This window comes from Chlorocebus sabaeus, chromosome 4, assembly GCF_047675955.1.
Source record: "Chlorocebus sabaeus isolate Y175 chromosome 4, mChlSab1.0.hap1, whole genome shotgun sequence".
In the NCBI taxonomy this organism is placed as follows: Eukaryota; Metazoa; Chordata; class Mammalia; order Primates; family Cercopithecidae; genus Chlorocebus; species Chlorocebus sabaeus.
In genome coordinates, this window is record NC_132907.1 from 3,038,914 (window position 1) to 3,059,995 (window position 21,082).

At 37.5% G+C, this 21,082-nt stretch overlaps 1 protein-coding gene and 1 long non-coding RNA gene across 5 annotated transcripts in view; one reads left to right on the forward strand and one right to left on the reverse strand.

Annotated features, from left to right (window-relative positions):
* Positions 1-21,082, forward strand: part of KIAA0825 (KIAA0825 ortholog) — a 495,887-nt gene that overhangs the window by 412,269 nt on the left and 62,536 nt on the right. The gene's annotated exons all lie outside the window — the stretch shown is intronic.
* Positions 1-21,082, reverse strand: part of LOC140711484 (uncharacterized) — a 297,959-nt gene that overhangs the window by 174,333 nt on the left and 102,544 nt on the right. Inside the window, exons 4-5 of one of the 2 annotated variants that reach the window (XR_012092701.1) lie at positions 9,973-10,050; positions 5,680-6,071 (exon numbers count right to left, since the gene is read on the reverse strand). This is a non-coding gene — a long non-coding RNA (uncharacterized lncRNA). The remainder of the gene's footprint in view (positions 1-5,679; positions 6,072-9,972; positions 10,051-21,082) is intronic. The other variant, XR_012092702.1, reaches the window with a different exon arrangement.

The window sequence follows — 21,082 nt, forward strand, 5'->3', positions numbered from 1 at the left end:
TTCTAGTTTCTGTCACAGTTATTGTGAAAATCTAAATGTTGAAAAATTTAAAAACTTTTTTATTATTATACTTTAAGTTCTAGGGTACATGTGCACAATGTGCAGGTTTGTTACATATGTATACATGTGCCATGCTGGTTTGCTGCACCCATCATTTGCATTAGGTATTTCCTCTAATGTTATCCCTCTCGCAGCCCTCAACCCCCCTACAGGACCCGGTGTGTGATGTTTCCCTCCCTGTGTCCATGTGTTCTCATTGTTCAACTCCCACCTATGAGTAAGAACATGCAGTGTTTGGTTTTTTGTCCTTGTGACAGTTTGCTGAGAATGATGGTTTCCAGCTTCATCCATGTTCCTGCAAAGGACATCAACTAATCCTTTTTTATGGCTGCATAGTATTCCATGGTGTATATGTGCCACATTTTCTTAATCCAGTCTATCACTGATGGACATTTGGGTTGGTTCCAAGTCTTTGCTATTGTGAATAGTGCTGCAATAAACATACATGTGCATATGTCTTTATAGTAGAATGATTTATAATCCTTTGGGTATATACGCAGTAATGGGATTGCTGGGTCAAATGGTATTTCTAGTTCTAGATCCTTGAGGAATCGCCACACTGTCTTCCACAGTGGTTGAACTAATTTACACTCCTACCAACAGTGTAAAAGTGTTCCTATTTCTCCACATCCTCTCCAGCATCTGTTGTTTCCTGACTTTTTAATGATCACCATTCTAACTAGCGTGAGATGGTATCTCATTGTGGTTTTGATTTGCATTTCTCTAATGAACAGTGATGATGAGCATTTTTTCATATGTCTGTTGGCTACATAAGTGTCTTCTTCTGAGAAGTGTCTGTTCATATCCTTTACCCACTTTTTGATGGGGTTGTTTGTTTTGTTCTTGTAAATTTGTTTGAGTTCTTTGTAGATTCTGGATATTATCCCTTTGTCAGATGGGTAGATTGTAAAAATTTTCTCCCATTCTGTAGGTTGCCTATGCACTCTGATGATAGTTTCTTTTGCTGTGCAGAAGTTCTTTAGTTTAATTAGATCCCATTTGTCAATCTGGGCTTTTGCTGCCATTGCTTTTGGTGTTTTAGTCATGAAGTCTTTGCCCATGCCTATGTCTTGAATGGTATTGCCTAGGTTTTCTTCTAGGGTTGTTATGGTTTTAGGTCTTACATTTAAGTCTTTAATCCATCTTGAGTTAATTTTTATGTAAGGTGTAAGGAAGGGATTTTAAAACCAATTTTTGTTATAAAAGTTGAGCTGTATTCCCAATGGGAGAATGTCTTAGTTCAGGCAGCTATAACAAATTACCATAGTTGGGGTGGCTTAAACAATAAACAGCTATTTCTCACAGCTGAGGAGGCTGGGAAGTCCAAGATCAAAGTGTAAACAGATCAATTGTCTGCTAAGGGCCAGCTTCCTGGATTGCAGATGGATGGCATCTCTTTGTATCCTTATATGGCAGAAAGCAGAGCAGAGACAGCAAACTCATATTTCTTCTTATTAAGGTATTAATCCCATTCATGAGGGCTCCAACTTTATGAATAATTAATTCCAAAAGGCCCCACCTCCTAACCATTACATTGGCATTAGGACTTCACCATATGAATTTTGCAGTGACACAAACATTTAGTCCATAACAGGGGGGAAGAACAAATAAACTAAGTTGAAAAGTTTTCATTAAATATGAAGAACAAGACATTGTTTAGTCCTGGTCAAACCAGAAGCAGTTTATTTTAGCAATAATTTCAGTATTTCCAAGACTTATAACTTTCTCCTTTGTCTTCTGAATCTAGAAGTAGATGTCATTTCTAATTTAATCATCCTTTTTTTACTCTTAAATTTATGCATCAATAACTTTATTCTCCTCTGTTCATTTTAATCCAATGGAATTCCTTGTGTCACACACAGTTGGCATTTCAACTTACTTCATTTTAGGAGATTATATAACTTTAGGTCTTGCACACTGAAGGTACTCAATAAATGTATGTAGAAAATTTGGCCGTGCAGAGCAGATGCATATTGAGACTATTACCTAAGAAAAATTTAGGCAGAGGAGCACCTCACCCTCTTAGGAGGGATAGTTGGGTCTCTTATGACAATCAGAATAGAACAAAGTGGAGAAGTAAGTGAGGTCAGAATGGGGAAAGTGTCAGGATGCAGGCAAGCATGTTCTTAATTTAGAGACAGATGAAGGCCCAGGACTTTCCTAGGCAGATAAAAGAAGAAAGAAGCTGCTTTTTGAAAAGAGGGATCAAGATTAGGACAAAAAGGGAGATTTAGCCATCAGCAGTACCCAAATGAGAGCCCACAAAGAGACACTGTCTAGTCAGTGTACATCTTAAGACATCCAGGGTCCCAAGCTACTGTGTTTACTGTTAGTCCTTAGCCATTGTTAGGTCTTATTGCTTTATAACTCTTCTTTAAGAATATATTGGCCGGGCGCGGTGGCTCAAGCCTGTAATCCCAGCACTTTGGGAGGCCGAGACAGGCGGATCACGAGGTCAGGAGATCAAGACCATCCTGGCTAACCCGGTGAAACCCCGTCTCTACTAAAAAATACAAAAATCTAGCCGGGCGAGGTGGCGGGCGCCTGTAGTCCCAGCTACTCGGGGGAGGCTGAGGCAGGAGAATGGCGTGAACCCGGGAGGCGGAGCTTGCAGTGAGCTGAGATCCGGCCACTGCACTCCAGCCTGGGCGACAGAGCGAAACTCCGCCTCAAAAAAAAAAAAAAAAAAAAAAAAAAAGAATATATTAATAGTAAAATTACTTACTCCTATATACTCAATATAACTAATCCTTAATTATTAGCAAAAAGATTTATAGTCATCACCTCATGATTCAGTTTGCCCTTCTCTAGTCCAAATGAATTGAAGTAGGAATTCATAGGACCTTTCCTAGTGAAGAAAGGTTCTAGTGCTATTTAAGGAAAGTGAAAAGTATATTCTCCCCTGACAGAAATTTTCATTCTGATAATATTTTATCGGTATCTTTTTTTTAATGTCATGGCAAGAAATGGAGTTGATGGACCAAGCAGGGTGGCTCACACCTGTAATCCCAGCACTTTGGGAGGCCACGGCGGGCCGATCACCTGAGGTCAGGAGTTTGAGACCAGCCTCGCCAACATGTATCTTTATTAAAAATACAAAATTTTATTAAAAATATAAAAATTAGCCAGGCATGGTGGTGGGTGGCTGTAATCACAGCTACTTAGGAGGCTGAAGCAGGAGAATCACTTCAACCCCAGAGGTGGAGGTTACAGTGAGCCGAGATTGCGCCACTGCACTCTAGCCTGGGTGACAGAGCGAGACTCTGTCTCAAAAAAAAAAAAAAAAAAAAAAAGAAAGAAAGAAAGAAAAAGAAATGGAGTTGATTTTGAAAAGAAATCATTTTGAATAATTAACCATGAATTACTCTAATTAGCAGAAAATAATTATAGGTTGGACATACACTCTTTCGAATGCAGAGGATAGAGTAAAAGAATACTGGAAAAATGATGCCACCTTATAGATGTTGTGATGAATCCCAAAGAGGGCTTTTCTTTGAATTAATCTTCAACTGAGGCATTTTAAATGTCTTCCATTAGAAAACATTCATATTTCTATAAGACAAAAATTATTGCCTAGCATATGTTGTTAGAGAATCTTTATTGTAATAATTATTAAAGAAGACATCTTTAATGCTTCCTGAAAGAGAAAATATCATTTCCCTTGTTCCTTTTATAATACTTTCTGGATCACCAGAACAGCCTTCGATAGATTTAGCATATTTGTACATCATAGGAATACTTAAAACACTGTATGGAAGTGGAATTAACATATTCATGTCACTTGGAAAATGTTTGTCAAGTGATTAACATGACAGTTGCACTTGTGGCTTCTGTTTCCTGTAGGGGAAGAATATGTGGCACACTGATGAGAACAGGTAACAGATTCCTTTGCAATTAGTTTCTGTTCTGTGAAGACCATCATCAGGACCCAAATGAGAGCCCACAAAAAGGTATATAGTCTACGTGAAGTAGACTTCATTTTTGGGCTATATTTTTGGGCTAAAGGGAGCCCAGATATGGGACCCAGGAGACACGTGCTCATATATGGCACCACAGATAATTAGTTAGTCCCTGACTAACTCTGGAACTTGGATAAGTCTCATTGTGCCTCTTTAGCTGTTTCTTTATTAGTAGTGCCATCCATCTCACAGGATTGTAACATGGTAAAAATGAAATGTGAAATTAACTTTTGAAAGTTAAAAGCAACAGCAACAACAAAAAGGTAAAGCATTGTTTGGACAAAAAGGTAATTTTTGGAAGAGGTAATTAGGGAAGCAATGTGGAGATGTAGGTCAAAGGATAAAAAGTTGTAGTTATGTAGGATGAACAAGTCTAGATCTAAGTACAACATGAGGACTACAGTTAATATTGTATTGTATTTGGGAATTTTTTGCTAAGAAAGTAGAATTTAGATGCTCTTGCCACACATACAAAAGAGTAACTGTGCGAGTTGATGGATATGTTAATTTGCTTGACTATAGTAATCACTTCACAATGTATATCAGAGCATCATATTGTATATATTAAATATATACAACAAAAATGTAGCTTTAATATATATGATTTTTACCAATAAAAACATTGACAATTTAGAAATGAGGAGTATCTGGCATATGCATGAATAAAGTATAACTTGTTTTCATATACCATCGTATATAAAAATAAATTTGAAGATGCCTGCTTTTATGATTGTTAAGAGCTAATTATGCAAGAGAGTATCTTTGCAAAGAAATACATAGTGACATTCTAATCATTGGTCACACATGTGATTTTCTAGGTTAGGTTTCAATTTTGAGAACAACATTCTTGCTTCTTAAATCCTTACTCTTTTTCTACATCACTCTTCTGCCACCATCCAAAAAGCTTTTTCTATATCACTCTTCTGCCACCATCAAGAAAGCTATTTTTCTTGATTGTTCAAAATAATAAATGGAGTCAAAGCCTATGTATAGAATAAACAAATGGTCTCACTTGCTCAAAAAATAACAGCACTCCTTGATCCTTTCATTATACCATCCTCTCTCCTCTTCTTTTCTTCTCTCCTTACCTGAAATATTGAATGAAACATTATCTCCAGTGAATCGCAATTAAAATATATGTTGGTTGCCTGGGAGAGGAGAGAAAGGCCCAAGAATCTCCTTTAATCTTCTCTTACAGGCTATTGGCATGGATTCTTTTATCTGATTAGTTAAAACAGTTAGCTTTCAGTATGGGCAAGTTGGACTAGGGTTTCAGGAGAAGCTGTTTTGTGGTTATAATCGGTGATTTTTAAGGTTCCTTTCAACTCTGAAATATTTTATTACAAGTAGACCCGTGTAGCCAAGGGGTGCCCTGAGAGATAAAGGAAGGGAGACTACTAAATGACAGTGAAGAAGTAAGATCGTAGGGGCAAATTATGCACTTCATTGTTGCCTGGAACTAGAGGGCAAAGGTGTGAGTGAGAAAAAAATGGGCCTTGATGCAGTGTCTAACAAGTCACAAACATCATAACTTCCTAACCCTTACATAGATTCTTACTGAGAGAGAAAGTAGATTTCACCAAAGACAAGACAAGGTTCTTTGGGGAGGGAGATAAAGACAGAGACCTCTGTATTTGTTCCTTCAATAATAGGAACTTACCAAAGAATAAGGACATAAATGCCTCATTCCCAGGGACTACTTAGGTTTTCTATGATCTTGAAATCTTGAAAGCTCAGGCAGCAAAGGAAATGAGTTCAGGCCTGTTTGTGACAGAGTGGACTCATGGCTGGAGAATGAGCAGAGACTGCCCCTGTCCTCTGGGTCTTACTCCTTGATTTTCAGGAAATTCCTCACAAAACATCCTCTCATTCTTGCCTCTTGGGGCAGGTTCCTGTGAAGACTCAGACTCAGGAGAGCATATCTTGTAATTGTCTTGGCTGAGGACCTCTTGACCTTGGACAGCTGAAGGAGGGTCCGGATGCATATATTGGCCATGTCTGATTTTACAGAAGTAACCTTCACAGGCATGGTTTGGTGGAACTTGTAGGCATCTGTAAGGACACCGTAGAAATACAAATCATTTACTTGGAGTCTGTAAAGTTTTGTAGATTGAATAGGAATGACTTATCAAGGGGCAGCTCCTAGAGGAAGATGAAAGTTGGCCACTTCCTGCTCCTGGTCACCCTAACTCCAGCTCTTTCTGGAATCCTGGCAGGCTCTACCCCTGAGGCCACAAAGAGGGACTCTTAGGGTCACACCTGGTAGTCTGTGGAGGACTAGCATCCTCTTTTGATGAAAGTGAAATGCAACACTTAACACTCTTGGAAGAGAGAAAATGAATGATAAGAATTCTGACAACCTGGCTTGAATGTTTCTATTACAAAATTAGAGAAACAATCAAATTTTAAGGGACATGTAAAACACCACAAGAATGAATCGGTGGTTACTGAGGAGTCTAAACTCTAGGTCATCCTAATGCATACATGTTTCCAAGTCTGCTGTGATGGCTAAAATAAGTTAATATTAATAGTTTTCAGTCCCATAATAAAATAGGTCTAAGACCTTTAGTGCAGTTTATCCTCTTAAATTGGCTCACCATGTACATGGAATGTATAAAAGAACCAGATCAAGTGTTTTATCACAAATTCTTAATGTATGGAATCTGAATCAGGATTCACAGGATTTGTTTAGTTAATTGTCTCTATATAGTCATTTGCAACATAATGATGTTTCAGTAAACAATGAACAGCATATAAGTTTATATATGCTGTTTATATAATCCATAAGATTTTAATGGAGCTGAAAAATTCCTATTGCCTAGTGATATCATAGCTGCCGTAAAGTGGTAGTGCAACACCTTATTCACATGTTTGTGTTGATGCTGGTATAAACAAATCCGTGCTGCCAGTCATATAAAAATGCAGTATAGCACATAAAATTATGTATAGTAAATAATACTTGATAATACTAACAAATGACTGTGTTACTGGTTTATATATTTCCTTCTGTATACTTTTATTGTTATAGTGTAATCCTTCTACTTATTTAAAAAATGTTAACTGTAAAACAGCCTCAGGTGAGTCCTTCAGGAGATACTGTAGAAGGCAGCATTGTCACGGGAGATGACAGCCCCATGTGTGTTATTGCCCCAAAAGACTTCCAGTGGGGTAAGACGTAGAAGTGGAAGACTGTGACATTGATGATTCTGACCCTATGTTGGCTTCAGATAATGTGTGTGTTTCAGTCTTAGTTTTTAACAAAAAAAAAAATTCAGAAGTAAAAAATAAAATGTTTTTAAAATAGGAAAAAAGCTTATAGAATAAGGATATGGAGAAAGAATGTTTTGCACAGCTATACAATGTATTTGCATTTTAAGCTAAATGTTATCACAAGAGTCAAAAGTTTAACAATGTAAACATTTATAAAGGTAAAGAAATACAGTAAGCTAAGGTTAATTTATTATTGAAAAAACTAGTTTTAATAAATGTAGTGTAGCCTAAGTGTGGAGTGTTTGTAAGTTCTACAGTAGCGTATGGTAATGTCCTAGGCCATTACATTCATTCATCACTCACTCACTGGCTCACCAGTGCAACTTCTAGTCCTGCAAGCCCTATTCATGGTAAGTGCCCTGTAAAGGTGCACCATTGTCTTTCATATGGTATTTTTACTCCTTTTCTATGTATAGATATGTTTAGACACACAAGTACCAGTGTGTTATAATGACCTATAGTATTCTAGTACAGTAACTTGCTGTGCAGATTTGTAGCCTGGGAGCAATACGCTATACTGTATAGCCTAGGTGTGTAGTAGGCTCTACCACCTAGGTTTGTGTAGTCCACTCTATATGATGTTCATTGATGAAGTTGATTAACAATGCATTTCTTAGATCGTATCCTCATTGTTAAGCAGGACATAACTGTATTTAAATATTGTGAACATGGGATATATTTTTTATAATCTGTTCATATAGCTCAGGGGTCTCCAACCCCCAGACCACAGATGGTACTGGTCCATGGACTGTCGGGGACCAGGCTGCACAGCAGGAGGTGAGTGGTGGGCAAGTGAGTGAAGCTGAGCTCCACCTCCTGTCAGATCAGCAGCATTAGATTATCATAGGAATGTGAACCCCATTGTGAACTGTGCATGCGAGGGATCTAGATTGCACACTCCCTATAAGAATCTAATGTCTGATGATCTGTCATTGTATATATTACACGTAATAATATATACATGTATATACATTATATATTACAATGTAATAATAATAGAAATAAAGTGCCAATAAATGTAATGCCCTTGAATCCTTCCAAAACTGTCTCTCCTCCCTGCCCCCATCTGTGGAAAAATTGTCTTCTACAAAACCAGTCCCTAGTGCCAAAAAGTTTGGGGACCTTTATGAGCTATTTATGGAATATTTAATATGCATAAAGCTTAGCAATAGCCAGTGCAAAAGCACAAAGATAGAGAGGAGATAAGCATACAAATAATAAGACCCCAAAGCTGAATAGGTAAATGTCATAGGAAGGAACGAAAAAAAAAAAAAATCTATAGGTTAAGAGCAGAGGAATAGTATCCAGTTGGAAAATACATTCATGGAGAACAAGAAATTTGATGGACATCTGGAAGCAGCAGATAAGTAGGATGTTAGCAGGTGACATTGGGAAGAAATATGCAGTGGGGAGGAAGGAGCATAAATTAGAGGGTAGAGGCAGGATACATGGAGTAAGTTCATGGACAAGGCCCTCCAATTTAATCATAGCATGAAATCAACTCTATGGTATGTTGGCAATCTCCCTTCTCCTCACACTTTTGGAATGTTTGCTGCTGCAGTTTGGTTTAGTTCAACAGTCTTTCCTTGGATACCCACTAAGTGACAAACACTCTTCCAAAGTAGGGAAATAAAAAATAAAAAGGTATACACATTCTTTGCCCTCACTTCACTTACAGTGGGGCAAATCCTTTGAACTATCATGATTGGAAATATGCTTGGAATACTTTTGGATGGAGAGGCATCCCTAACCCAGCCTGTGAAGTCAGTCAAGACTTTCCAAAAACAAATTGGTTAGAATTCAGTCTAGATGGACAAGAAGGAATTAGGTAAAAACAGAAGCTAAGGTGTTCAAGGCACAGGGAAGAAAAGCATGAGCAAAAGGTATGAAACAGCATTTGAGCTTGGGAAACTATAAGAAGTTTAGGATTCCAGAAGCATTCATTCAAGTCATTTCTAAGGAGTGTCATTACTGCTCCAATATTTGCTTTTTGATGTGAAACTGAGATATAAATATAATTATATGGCTTTCTTGGTAAGCCCACATCCTTTACTAACTTTGGAGTTACTAATGGTGTTTCATTTTTAGAAAACCTACATGTTTGCGTTTTATTGTTATTCTATCACATGATGATTTTGTAAACAAACATTGCATATATTCAATGTTCCCTGAGTTTCATTACCTTGACTCAATGAGCTTTATGATTGTAATACTGTTGGGCAATATACCCAAGAGTTGTAAGAAGGCCCAACAATGAGACGTTTGCAGCATCCCCACCTTCTTATTTTGATAAAAAACGTTTTGCCTTATAAGTGAATCTAAGTATTATTCACACAATCCCTTAGTATTATATACTTCTCAGTCCCAAATAGTTCTTATGTTCTCACTACTGCACGTTAAATCTCTATAATATTATTTGTGTGTCCCTTTTTAAAAAACACTGATATAAACATATGAATAAGAAAAGTGTTCTTCCTGGACTATACTTCTATGTTCTCTGCCCTGGTCTAATAATTCTCTATCTTTGAAGTACGTTTTCAGAAAGCAAAACTTAAATCAAGACTGTCATTTCAAAATATAGGGCTATCTACAGTATGGGTATGTATGACTAAATATGCTGCTCAGTGGACCAGGAGTTCAGCCCATGATGAAATAGCATGTGTGACACCAGGATTTCACTCACTGCTCAGTTCTGTGGCAACTGTGGATCACTGTATAACCTCAAGTCTTCGTGGCTTCTCATTTATGGGGCTCTGCTCAGCTGTAATGGAAGCAAAAGATGTGAAATCAGATACCACTGAGAATGTATATTTGTAAGAGTAAAAGTCTTTTATTCTCTTGCTAAGTTTTTTCACTATGTTATTTATTTCCATTTTAAGGAAAGTTTTATTAAATGACATGTAAGGCATTTGAAAATGGTGTCTACACTCACCAGATAGAAAATGAAAGATATGAATAATTTAAATTTTTAAATGCTTCCTTTGGTTATCAAGATATTCGAGTTCTGAAATGTTTGAATAGTTACTTCATACTCAACCTCCTACATGTATACATAGTAAAAGAGGAAAAAATCCTTTGAAATGTTCATATTTTCCTCTTATGTCAACATGGATATGTCATAATATTTTTTGTTTTGTGGGACTCATTTCCAGTTGATGCAGAATTTTAAAGTCAAGATAATCACAATAATTAAGGAGTAAATGTGTAAATGAGGACCTGATTCAAGTTATTTAATTAACATAGATTCATGGAAATTTGACAGCTGGAGGATTAAATATGGATTTTCATCTACTCTGTTTCTGTACTTTTCAGTTTTCCTAAACTATCACCAAATAAAGGGCAACGGTAGAGAATTAAATATGTGAAAAAAAATTTGGAAGCTATTTCCTGTTCCTTTGTGGCTTGTCTAGTCTAATACTGCTGCATTGAGAAGTTCTTAGAGACAATTCTTGTGAATCTTTTCTATGTGGGGGAAGTGAGAAGACAGAGAAAAATGGCTCTCCTCCCCAAATATGGTCCTAGTGGTGTTGATGTTAACCTGTTCAGGATAGACCAAGCCCTTTAGTAGGAACAGGAGCCCTGGGTCCCCCAGGACCACGTAATCCTTGCCTTTTATCCCCTCTTACCACAGGCTAATCCCTTTATTCCTCCTGGATTCCTCCTGTTAAAAATCAGGTAAAAAAGCCCAGTAGCAGCAATTAAACCTACCTTCCACTCCATCTGAATGGAACAGGCTCCCACCAATGTTTCTCTCAGCGTACAAACTTTTCTCGTCTCTATTCCCACTACTACCCCCTTCACCCCTAAAGAGTCCCAGACTGAATTTTCAGATTCAGGCCAAATCCCTTCCATTTACTTCCACAGTGATCTTCCTTTACCATATTCATTTACACTGCTTTACCATATTCTTACCCTGCTTTCTTCTCTCTCCAACTGGAGAGAACCGATACTTACTTAGGGCCAAATAAACCAGCTCATCTATAGTTCCAAACTAACAATAATGTTAAGGTGATGTGTTGGGGGTGTTGTACCAGCCTAAAGAAAGCACGTTGGGAGAGAGCCTCTTTTTTATGGGATGAGTTGGGTTATCTTTCCTAGACACACCAAAATCATACTAGAGGAACCTGGCATGAGACCATCAGGAACAGGACAGTGAGATAATGAGTACTAGTCTGGACATTGAAGTGCCAGGAGTTCATAGTGATGAAACTGTCTAGAATAACAAATATGGATTCAGAGCTTATCAGGGAAGTCTGAGTCATGAGAGTCCTTAGGGATGCTTAGGGGTTTATGAGATGTGAGGTTATGAGATGGCCAAGGATGGGTTTATAGTGTTAAGAGGAGAGGGCTAGAGACAGATGGAGGAGGAGCTAAGAGTAGGAGGGCAACCAGGAGAGAAGAGTGTGAGGAATCAAGCAAGGAAAGCTTTTCAGGAAAGAAGAACCATTCACCAGTTTAAGTCTCAGCAAGGCCAAGTTAGATTAAGATTAAAAAGGGAAAATCGGAAGAGAGAAGTACAGAAAGCAAGTAGACTCCTTAGGCAAATGAGATTTTCAGTAATAAAAGAGAACAGACTTTTATTCCTCAATCTTTCTTTCCATCTTCACTTCATATTTATCTCCAAACAAAACCATATTTCTACATTGTTTGTCAATATTTGAACTTATCAATTTGAAAAAAAAAAAATGTATTTGACTCTTCACAACTCCCACACTAAGCCTAAGGCCAAATTTTTATTCTGTTGAATCCCTTTTCTCCATTCCCAACCACTGGCCTTTTCTTTGTCCTGATGTGTTTCTCATGTTGGTTTCTCCTCTGGCCTATGCTCAATGTACCTGCCAGATGGACATTTCTGCATTATGCACACTTGGTCCATCTTTTATTTTTACCACTTTCATTAGCTTCTGCTTTCCTTTGGTAATAGATTCAGATTTATTTTCTGCCTTTATTTTCTCTTGATTGCCATTTTTGAGGCTTCTTTTCCTTTTCTTCACCATCATTCCCTCTTGTTGTCTGATCCCCTGAACACTTGTCACCTAGTGCTGTCAACTTCCAAAGCCAACCCTCTGAAACTTTCACTTTTCTCTTGTCTTTTTAAAAAACTTGGCTGCTGTATGTCATTAATGAATATAAATAGGAAACAAGTTAATGTCACTTTAATATTTTGATTTAGATTATCCTTATCTTGACCAAATATTGAATTTCATGTGTATATTCAAAATATTTCAGTGGTGTCTCTTTTTTTTTTTCTTATTTTGTTTTGCTGTTTGTTTGTTGGTTGTTTTTTTCTCAAAACTCAGGCTAGGCCCTCACATGAATGTAGAGAAAAGAGTTTGCCTGGAAAATATGATTTGAAGGGTGTCTTAAAGTTCAGTAACTGGTCACAGTTACTCAAGTACTTACTATTATCTACCTTTCAATTGAATTGAGGCATTTTAACTTCTAAAATGCTAAAATAATTTCTTAAGCCATGAGGAGCCATTAAGACATCAGACAGGGTTATATTTGCAAGGAGGGTAGGAAGAAATTTGGTTTGATTGAGGCAAGAATAAAGATGGCTCAGGACCAGAGGAGTTTCCCAGAGAATACAAGCCCTAGGGCCACTAGAGTGGAGGGCTCAGAGCAACTAAAGTCAGCCGAACACTTCAGGTATTGGGGGAAGGGAAGGGTGATGCTACCATCAGGAGAGGATGTTGAAGTGAGACAAGGGTAAAATGAAAAGAAACTTCTCTTATATCATTGGTTTGCCTCAATGAATAAGTCTATTTAAAAGGGGTTCCTTTGGGTTATTTTTTCGAGGGTTTTATTTTTATTTCCTGTCAAATAAATATTTTTCCAATTACTTGATATAGGAGGGAAGGGTATGATCTTTATAGAGATCCTCTTTTCCATGCAGCACACTAATTGTAGGGAAAAATATAGGAAATATTTTCTGTCTACTAATTTACTCATTTGTGTGTATACCCATGTACTAATTAAAAAATTATCCAGGGCCGGGTGCAGTGATTCATGCCTGTAATCCTAGCATTTTGGGAGGCTGATGCAGGTAGATTCCTTGAGGCCAGGAGTTTGAGACCAGCTGGCCAATCTAGCAAGACTCCATCTCTAAAAATTAAAAATAAAAATAAGTCATTGTGTATGTGATGTGTGCTAGGTACTTTGGCATTTTAAATAAAATGGTAAATAAGACACAGTTCCTATCATCCTGGAATTGAAAGTAGTATGCATGGACAGATAACAAAGCAGTTACAGTCCAGCATGTTACATGCCATGATCAGAGAAGTACAGGTGCTTCCTGGAACAAGAGAAAGGGCACTCCATGCAGATTAGGAGCAACAGCAAACTTCACAGTGGGAATGACATCTTAATAGGAGTTGGCCAGGCCAGGCTGGAGGGAAGGGGCAGAGAAGTGAAGGTGAAGATGGAAATAATATTCCAAAGTAGAAAACAGCACCTGTATCACTCAAGGTGAGTGAGAATGTGACTTTCCCAGACATAAACAATGTTGTTTATGGTGGGAAGTCAAAGTCGAAGGGCTAAGTAGATAAAAGATGAGTCTGGGCCCCATCATAAAGGCCTTTTGTGGGCTGTTCAAGGAATTTATATTTAACCTGAGGATAAATATATGGAGAATCATTGAAAGGTTTTAGATAGGGAAATAACGTCATCAGATTGCTTTGTAGAGAGCTGATTCTAGCTAAAAGAGGTAGTATTAGGAGGGTGGAATAGGAGACTACAATATCAGTTTGGAAGTCACTATTGCAGCCATTCTAGCCAGAGATAATGGTAGTCTAACTTATATTACCAACAGAAAGTACTCATTCAAGAGATATTTATTATATACTAGAAAATATCAATAGGACTTGGAGGTTTATGAAACCAGAAAAAAAGGAAAATTATGATGCCCAAATTTCTCCTATGGCCACGGGATGAAGGCTGTCATTGATTGAGATGGAGAACACCAGAGAAAAAGTCTTTTGTGGGGAGAGAGCCTGTGAAACACCCAAGAGCCAAACAAACAGGAGTTACAATCCTAAGTCTTTGGTCAAGTTACGTATCTTAGAGTGCCTCAATTTCCTTATCTATGAAATGGGATAATATTACCTATTTCATAGAGCTATTGATAGAATTAAACGAGATAATGTTACACAGTAATCTGGATCATATAAGTACACTTAATAATTAATATGATTCATATTATTTAAAACTTCGTTAAGATGGTAGTTCTCCATGGCATTTTTACATGTCTTGTGATGGCTTTTGTCCCAGACTATCTGTTCAAAGAGCTTTGCATAGCAGACAGCCTCAAGATATTGAGTCCCTCAGGGCAGAAAGCAGATATATTTCTCTAATGGGATAATAAAGATAATGACTCCTTCCTGGGCAAAGGTCGGGCTGGTTTGCTAGTAGCCCCCTAATAAGATTGGGGTTCCCAAACTGAGTTTCCTTAGCCGTGAGACAAATTCACTGTACACGCAGTATCCACTTGGGCCACTCTGCATTCCTCCTGTGAGACTTGGGGGTGGGGTGACCAAGGGTATCCAATGTAAATGTGAAGCTTATGTTGCCCACAGTGCCATGAGTAATTAAGGTCTTTGCCTCCCTCCTAATAGCCTTATGTCTTCTGCTAGCATTTATTAAATCTTAGCAGGCTATCTGGTTAGCTTAAAAGCAAGGGAAAAATCTCAGACTCTTCCGTTTCTTGATGAAGTTGTCTCCTAAATGTTCACATGTATGTTGTAAAACCTTGATACAGTGGCTCCGTAAGACACTATTTTCCAGTCTTGACATTGAACTCTTTCCATAAATCTAATTATGGGCAATATATAAACAAAACTGTATGAAACAAGAGTGTTTATTTTAACTTTGAAGAATTCGATCATTTCACTTATTTGTTTGGGAAAAGTTTGAGAAATACGAAGTTACTTTGCATTTAAAATATTTCTTCTTTCAGGCACAAATCCATGGGGGACAAATGTTTATCGTATAAATCCTTACTATCTAATAAATATTAAGTATCACAAGTATATGTTGAAATCATACAATAGTTTTAATATTAATAGCAATCATTGAATAAATAGCATAGATTAAGGCAGCCATTGGCTAGCAAATTCCACCTATGTATTAATGAAGAGTAACATCATGTATTCATATATATCAGATAATCTCTCACTTAACTTGCCAGTGTTTATTCAGGTATGGGCACATAATTTCTAAAAGGCATCAATTTGTATTCAGGTACATATGTATAAAATACCTAGTTATATGTGAGAACATAGTTAGGGATATGCTTTGTAAGAAAATATGATGATCCTGGAGTTAAATAAAATGAAGAATGTTCACTTGGATCCAATATGATCAGATGCAGATAACATCCAGTATGGAACAGGGTCTGCAAACTACAAAAAAAAAAAAAGGGCAAAATACAAAGATAAGAGAAAAAATGAATTGCAGGTAGGACTCAAGATAGTGGACAAAGTATATAGAAGATAGATCTTACTTTAATAATCTAAGACAAGAATGTGAAGGAGAAGTAAAAGATCTAGTGTGCTTCAATAGAGGAAGCTGGAAATATAGTTCAGGATGGGGGCAAATAAGGCATTGTTCCGGGAAGCCTTCCTAGAGCAAGGAGCACTAACCATGTGAAGGAAGGAATCAGCGTGATAACCTGAGACCTTAATCCAGACACCTAAGGGGTGACTTGGGAGCCTAATAACCCTATGTTTCTAAATACCAGAAGATAGTAATTCATATGAAGGGGAGAGGAATAAAACCACAAAGAGTTTGTAAACCAAAATGTCTATAACATGTGGAGAAACTTCCATGCATTTGAGTTACTGGTACTAAGAAGGGGCAGTTTAGTGTTCTTAAACCACAGGTGTCATTCTTTGTGTCACAGGTGAAACCCAAGCTAAATTAAATGAACATGAAACTACACTGTTAGTGTTTCTAAACTGTACATCATCTGAAGTTTTAGTTGTGTTCTTGAGACATCTCTAGGCTAAAGAACAGACAAAAAGATGGAAAAATAATCCACTGAGAAGGCCAGAGAAAATGGAAGCCAGGAACTCAGATTTTGATCTTTGTTGCTAGTATTTTTGTCTCTCTTATTCCTGGGTAGTGGTAGACAAGATGGGGCAATAATAAAAATTGCTTAGTTTTGGAGACATGACCAAAATCTAAAACACGATCATGTTTAAAATAATTAAAGTGTCAGACATTCTTTCACTTGTACACTACATCTTTGTTTATTATTCTGTTAGATAAAGTCTCTTGTCATTATACTCCAGGCAAAGCTGTTAACAGGGAAACTAAATCCACACCCTAGACCTAATTTTTTTAATACAGTTTCTTCTTTGATCTATTGCATCTCTGTATTTAATTATGAGGTCTGACTTGATGCCATGGTATCTTTTGCTCTTCTAGCTCTTTCTGTAGTTTGTAAAAAAAAGAATTTTCTGTTTCTTTTAAAGCAAGCTCATTTTTAGTTAGTTCATTGAAAGGTGTCACCTTCTACTTCTTATTGCTCCTTGGGTCCTTTTATTCTTTGTCTCCTGAACTGACACAATCACCACCTCTACATTCTGCAAATATAGCTTGCAGAGCCAGTTTCCTAAGAATGTAATTTTCAAAAGTACCAGACATAAGAATGACTCTAAAGCCATTTGATGAGTTCTCTGTTACATTTCCTCATTTGCTTCCTTCCCAAAGAGATTTTGATTTCTGCCTGGAACATGCTTATCAGCTTAAAAGTAAGCAGCATCATTATGTTATAAGGATTTTCTACTGCAGCAGCAAGTGCACTAGCCTTGAATGAAGCAGTTGCTAATCATGTTGCACTAAGCAAATAAAAGTCAGAACCGACCTAATCTTGCTTGCCTAATACCAGTTTGTGCTACAGACTTCAGTGTAATGTTCTAATCACTGGCGCAAAACAGCCAATTAATTTGCTTTCCCTACGTGTTTTTACTGGCCAAGATGCATAGGGGAGCAGTGCATTCGGTCATAATCATGCTCCGCAAAGATGGGAAATGTTCCCTTTGAGCTTCCAATCATTAGGCCAGCTGAAGTGAAGACAAGCCCATTGACAAGTGAGAATGGCAATAATTTATTTTCCATTGATGGCTTGTGACAAATCATGTCGAAGCAGTGGCTGCATACTGTGGGGCTCCGCGAAGGAAGACTGTGATGGGCAGAGATGAAACCCTTCACAGCTCATTTAGTCCAAATGTAGCCACCTGGGTGGTGAATCGGTTCAACATACCAGCCCAGGCATTCCAGCACAAAATTAGATCACTAACAGGCAGGCCATATAGGGGTTCCTAGAAGACATTAATCAACAGGGTTGAGCTGTCAAAATGCAGAGTTTGAAATTAAGAAACACCAAAAGGATGAAAATGTGGCAATGCTGTCAAAAAAATCAAGAATGTGATGTCTACTGCAGGATTCTAGCCACCATTAAAAAAGCTTAGAAGAAAAATAAATTATAAACAGGTAAAGAAAGTCATTACCCTACTGAAAATTTTCCTAATATTTTTACACGTGTTAATTAGTAAAAGCAGCATGGAGGTTTATGCAAGCATGAGCACACCCCTTTTCAACTTAACACTGACAGGTCAGCTACATGTAAGTCCTCCTTACTGCCCCACAGCATAGTTCATCCCTTATTTAAATTTCTTTTCTACCGGACCTACTGATGTGCAAAGCATTTGATGTCTCACCCTGCTTCTGAATACCAACATTTCAAACTACAGAAGTTTTAGACTTGCATGCTTCATTTTCTGAACACTGTTTTTGGTAGAATAGAGATTTCTAGAATCTGGACTGTTCAGGGGTGTGTGTATGTGTTATGGGTGTTTCTATGATTATATTTTATCAATATGGTTTTCTTTAAAAAGCTCTGCTTTCATGTTATAAAAAACGTTTTATGCCATAAACAAATTCAAACAGAGTTACTGAAACTGACCGAATTTTCACCAAGCAAAAACATGAAAACTTCCATTACCTAAAATTATAAAATTTAAATCCTGAAAAATTCCTTTCCAATCCCCACATGGGTTTTTCTTAAAGTTTGGTCTGTGGACCACAAACATCAAAATGATCTAGAGCACTCACAGAAAATGTAAATGCACAGACCAATATCCTTCAGACTTACTGCATACAAATTTTTTGGGATGGGCCTGAGAACTAGAATTTTAATAGGATCCCCAGAGTGATTCTGAATGTACAGCAAAACTTGAAAACTATTTATTCTTGTATGAATAAGCCCTGGCCCATTTTCAAGTTCAAACACTTGCTTCTTTCCACCACTGTCTAACACATCTCCCTCTTGGACAAGCTATGCTCCATTTGTTCACAAACACTCTAATACGTTCACATTTCCATGCCTTTGATCATGCTGCGCCCTTCATCTAGAATTCCTCCCCAATCTCCAGCCCCAGCTCCATCTTTCCCATCCTCGAAGATTCAGCTCAAATGCTCACTCCCACATGAAGCCTTCTCTGTAACTCTCAGCTAGATGTTAATATTCTGGCCTCTGTGCTGTCTTAGCCTTTTGTTTGTGCATTTTGTAGCATTGCCAACTTGTCTTTCATTGCAGTTACCTGTATACGTGCTTCATCTCCCAATTACTAGATGGTTCACTCTGTGAGACTCATGTCTGGTATGTCTGTTAATATCTCATAGCATCTAACTCATTGCCTTATACTATATGTACAGTAAATGTTTGTGGAACTGAATTGTTGAATAACAGATGTTAATTAATTCAAATGTAAGCCTTATGTTTTTAAGTCAGTCTGGGAGGTAAGTGTTCTCCCTTGCTTTATGCTCAGAATTCTCATTAGCATCTTGGACTGAGTTTACCTGTGAGCAAAAATAAATGAGGTCTGTTAAATTTTATTTGTTTGTTTGTTTTACTTATATACAGTTTGTCAAATGCTATTCTGCTTTATATTTTCTATATTAGCTTTAATGATATTTTCCCTGAAAGAATATTTATTGACATTCTAAGTCCTCAGTTGAAACAGATATGTAAAGTGTATTAATTTGCTGGAAAAAATAAATGACCTTACAGCATGCTACTATAAACCATTTGTTTTTTTTGTTTGTTTGTTTGTTTTGTTTTGTTTTTTGAGATGGAGTCTCACTCAGTCACCCAGGCTGGAGAGCAGTGGCGCTATCTCGGTTTACTGCAAGCTCCGCCTCCCAGGTTCATGCCATTCTCCTGCCTTAGCCTCCCAAGTAGGTGGGACTACAGGCGCCCGCCGCCACACCCAGCTAATTTTTTGCATTTTTAATAGAGACGGGGGTTTCACTGTGTTAGCCAGGATGGTCTCGATCTCCTGACCTCATGATCCGCCCGCTTTGGCCTCCCAAAGTGCTGGGATTACAGGTGTGAGCCACCGCGCCTGGCCTATAAACCATTTGTTTTATAAATATTTCAGATATTCATGGGCTTAAAAAAACAAAAACACAGGAACTATATGCCCAAAAATATTTGATAGCTCTGTATGATGATTAATGAACAGTTCTGCAATTGTTCAACTATGCCTAACTTAAGACTAATGTCTTAGACCCCAATATAGCATAAAGCATGGAACCCATGGTTTGACTTTTCATAACCTAAGGAACAGGTTCGGCCTGACTTTAAGGTAAAGAAGTGTTTGACAGTGAGCCCCCCTGTATTCTGGAAGCACAAAAAAGATTTGAAAGATACAGGGCAAATCCTATCAGTTTTATCCAGGTTCTTGAAAGTATTATGGTCTGCTCAATCCATGTTGTAATTGTTTTAAAAACCCCTTTTTACCTCTATGTTATTGTGATATTGCTGTGTGTTTAAACACCACGGAAACATAGGGGTGAAATGTTGCCAGGATACCTGGGAACATATACTTGAAAAAATAAAATAATTCAAGCCAATTTGAGTTAAACCTGTTCTAGTCAAAAGAATAGTCCTTTATCTGTCTTGGTCTTCAATTACAAACACTCTTGATGAGGAGTAGGCACTGAGGAGATGCCTCCCACTTTATTTGAGTGCCAAAGATCTCTGGCAGACTAGAACCAGGACAGGGCTGCTGGGAAAAGTTCTGAAGGTGTGGGAAATGATTATTTCAAAAAGAAGATGATATATAAACCTACCTCTTTGCAACACCTGGGGTTGTTTTGGAACTAGTGTAAAAATGCTTTCTGGGGACCACACATTTCATAAATGTTTCCTTCACTGTTTAGTAGACATCTCAGTGGGTTCTGCTTTAACTCAGTTGATGATTGTAATAGAACAGAGTATGATACTGCATTTTTATTTATATTAGAATTGCTGGCCATGGGCACCTAGGGAGCCCCTAGATATAACTAAAACCTAATTAGGAGAAAAGAACATTGCTGGCTCAATTTCTGAATTGGAGAGTAAAAGAAACATAATTCCTCATATAACAACATAAAATCATTTCAAAATAAATAACTAAAAATGATACTGTTTTGGAAATATGCTTTCCACCTCCCCAAACCAGAAAAGAACAGCAATGTGTTACTTTCTACAGAATTGATTTGATCTTCTGCGAATTCCTCTATTCCCAGTGTATATAAACCCTAAAACTGTTTTCGCAAACATCCTATGTCACTTGAGGGTGGAAGGAAGGAAAAGTTAGTCCATAAATGGTTGATGTAAAGTGATGAGACCTTACAGGAGAGACTGAAGGACTGTGACAGACAAGCACTGAGACAGGGAGAGAGATAAAAAGAAACCATGGTGTGAGTTTCAGGAAACCTTTGATGTATAAGAAATATTTGGACAT